Source organism: Colobus angolensis, unplaced genomic scaffold, assembly GCF_000951035.1.
Source record: "Colobus angolensis palliatus isolate OR3802 unplaced genomic scaffold, Cang.pa_1.0 Scaffold5, whole genome shotgun sequence".
NCBI classification, from domain to species: domain Eukaryota; kingdom Metazoa; phylum Chordata; class Mammalia; order Primates; family Cercopithecidae; genus Colobus; species Colobus angolensis.
The window spans coordinates 18748917-18752864 of record NW_012118487.1 but is presented as its reverse complement, the minus strand read 5'-3'; positions in this window follow the sequence as shown (position 1 = coordinate 18752864).

The following is a 3948-nucleotide window of genomic DNA, read 5'->3' as shown; positions in this document are numbered from 1 at the left end:
AAGAAAGAAAGAAAGAAAGAAAGAAAGAAAGAAAGAAAGAAAGAAAGAAAGAAAGAAGAAAGAAAGAAAGAAAGAAAGAAAGAAAGAAAGAAAGAGGAAGTAAGGGAGGAAAGAGAGAAAGGAAGGAAGGAAGGGAAAGAAAGGAAAGGAAAGAAAAGGAAGGGAAAGGAAAAAGGGCATGTTAGGTTGTACTTTTGTGGGAATGTAAGAATGAGAAATACATTATCAGTGGAAAGGACGGCCTTTCACCTGTCCAACCCCATGGACAATGTACGAACCAATGAAGAGTAAAGGTTCCCAAGCTCAAGTGAGGAAATGGGTTCGGAAAGGTAGTCATGAAATGCATGGCACACAGTGTGACAAAGGGTGCCCAAAGCAGGGGGGAAAGCTCTCTCCCCACTTTGGCAAGGAATGCAGCCCCAACTGCATGAAGTTTCTAGTTCCTCCATGGCGACAACCAGAGGACCAGAGCAGAAGCTTAGGGGAGGGGAGGGCCCTGCAGACAACATTGTACCTCACAAGGACCTGCAGAGAACAATGATGTTGAGCAGTGGGACTGGACTTTGCTTATAAGCACAAGTGAGATACCCCACAGGAACACCAAGAAATACTTTAGGATGGAGGACATTACAACAGGATGTGGCCATGCATCATCGGGGGAAGCCTTAACCTGGCAAAGTTTGACCATTAATGTTGACAGTCCTCTGTGGCAGATAATAGTGAATTCCGGACCCAATCAGCATTCCAAGGCCCTTCTCCCTACCATGTTGTTCCAGCCATGAGGGGATCTGAGGCAGTGTTCTGGGCAATGTGACCAAAACAGAACACTAGTGGTGTTTCTGAAAAAAAAAAAAAAACTTTTTTTTTTTTCTGTGATACAAACACTGCCTTTTCTCCTTATGTCTTCTTCCTGGAGGAATGTGGACGTCATTCCTGAAGCAGCAGCAGCAGCAGCCATCTTTAAGCCTCTGCAGCCGCTGATTTCTGCACTTCTTGTTCTGTGAGGAATACAGCCCCATGTGCTTAAATGGCTATATAGAGTTTTCTATCACTTGCATTGCTAACTGATACATGGCTACAGGCTGATAAGAGCGGGGGAAATTTATATTATAACAAATGTTGCTGTGTCATCTCTCCTGAAAAAGCTGTCTGAGGCTTATATGCAAGACAAATATCTCCTTTCACATACTTTGCCCAGTCTATATGTGGCCTTTGTCATCTCACAATGTTTTCATGTTCACTTACTCATCTAAAAAAGTTGGTTACTAGCAAGGATGCGGGAAAACTGGACCCCTCCTATACTGCTGGTGGAAGTATAAAATGTATAGCTACTCTGGAAAACTTCTTGACAGTTTTTCATAAAACTAAATCTGCATTTGCCACATAACCTAGCAATCATATCCTCTTGGGCATTTATCCCAGAGAAATTGAAAACTTATGTTCATACACACGGAGAATAAATCTGTACATGAATGCTGATAGTAGCTTTATTTGTAATAGCAAAAAAACTGTGAACAATCCCAATGTCTTTCAAAGGGCGAATGGTTAAGCAAACTCTGGCATATCCATACAGTGGAATACTATTCAGCCATGCAAAGGAATGAACTATGGATACATGCGACAAACTGGATGGGTCTTAAGGACATTATGCTGGGTGAAAAATTCAACCTCAAAAGGTTACATACTGTATGATTCCATTTATAGAACATCCTGGAAATGACAAAAGTGTAGTGATGGAGAACAGATTAGTGGTTGCCAGGGATTATGAACAGGGGAGGGAGGGAGGATGCAAAGGGGTAGAATGAGAGATTTCCTTTGTGCTGATGGAAGGGGTAGAATGAGAGATTTCCTTTGTGCTGATGGAACAATTCTGTATTCTAATTGTTGTGTTAGCTACAACAGTAATGGTGTACCGATCTATAACTGGTGTCAAATTGCATAGAACTATAAATAGACACACACACACACACGTGCATGTAAAAACTGGTGAACACAGAGTAAGGTCTACACTCTAGTTACTAGTGTTATTCCATGCCAGGTTATTGGTTTTAATATGGTACTATGGTTATACAAGATGTCACCACTAGGGAAATATGGGCAACAAGTACATGGAACTCTATGTTTAAGTGTTGCAGCTTTCTGTGAGCCCATACATATTTCAAAATAAAGGGTTTAAAAAAAAAGTCAGCCTTAATAATCAGAAAAAAAGGAATAACTGATGACCCAGAGTATCTTTTCTGAATAAAATCTATAATCATTTTCCTTCAAATTTCTCATATGATTTTAAGCTTGATAGATATTTTGCCTCATTAAAATTAACGTGACATGGCCAGGCGTGGTGGCTCATGCCTGTAATCCCAGCACTTTGGGAGGTGGAGGTGGGGGCAGATCACGAGGTCAGGAGTTCAAGACCAACCATGGCCAATATAGTAAAATCCTGTCTCTACTAACAATACAAAAATCAGCCAGGTGTAGTGGCACGCACCTGAAGCCCCAGCTACTCAGGAGGCTGAGGCAGGAGAGTCGCTTGAACCCAGGAGGCAGAGGTTGCAGTGAGCCAAGATGGCGCAACTGCGCTCCAGCCTGGGTGACAGAACGAGACTCCATCTCAAAAAAAAAACCAAAACCAAAACAAACAAAAAAATTAACATGACATAACCATAGAAAGAAAGAAAAAAACCTTTGGTTTCGGGGTAAGAAAGTAGAGAACAATATCCTTTGGTCTTAGAAATGAATGGTAATAAAAGAACAAACATAGTTTCACAAATTTTTACTTAGAAAAGAGAACTTCTTAAGAGACTTCTTCTTCTTCTTTTTTTTTTAATTTGGTGAGGCAGCGCAGGGAGTGTTGTTTTTTAGCTGGGCATGGTGGTGTGAGCCTGTGGTCCAGGCAACTGGGGAGGCTGAGGTGGGAGGACTGCTTAAGACAAAAAGATGGAGGCTGCAGTGAGCCATGATTGTGCCACTGCATTCCAGCCTGGGTGACAGAGCAAGACTCTGTCTCAAAAAAAAAAGAGTCTTTATCAAGCATAAGCAATGGGTCAAAAAATACGGTAACTATAAATACAGTGCAGATGTGAATTTTTAAGTCAATAACATTGTTTGAAGAAATGTTGATCCAGTTATCTTTTATTGTCCAAAGAAAGACTCTCTGTCACCCACCACACAATTAGTCATTTTTTTCTACCTCTCTTAAGAAAAAAAGGTGAAATTAACAAATTGTGACTATTAAGCAAGTTATACCTATGCCATATGCAATTTTCCCAGAAAGACAAATTGTACAGGAAATGCTTGCAAAGTTCTTACACAAACTCTCTTGGAAGAGAATAAAAGAGCAGCTGTGCATTGAGCCCCGCTGGTTGTCTGAAATGAGGTGGTGAGCCACCATTGAGTGTATCAGTTACCGTTGACTATTACTACCGTTCTCATTTTCGTCTAGAGGGTAATAAAAGGTGTCAGAAAGTTTTTGCTTTTTGAAGCAGTCATCTGCTTATTTCTAGGAGTAACTGTAGATTAGTGACTAAATCCCCAAATCGAATAAAAAGAGGAGTCTAGATTGCTAGAACTTTTGAAAGAATTACTGCAGCATAAGCAGCTGTGGGCGTTATATAAATGTGTAGCATTATCTTGGGTAGAATTCAGAGGGCCCAGCAGAAAAACTGGTTTTGGTCATCTTTGTCCTGAAGCTTCAGACCCATTACTTATTTAAAAAAAAGTATGTAAGCTACACAGGGAAGGCAGACATCCTGATTTTGACAAAGCCCAAATATGTTCATGAACAACTCTCACGTTTTAAAATTTTATCTGTGACCTCTGGTAATTTGCAAACATGCAGAGACATGGAAAACATTCTGGAAGCACTAACTGGATTACACAAATTGAAAACTTGCATATATCTTCACTCCGAACATGACCTACCAATGTCAGACCCACATTAAAATCAGGGCC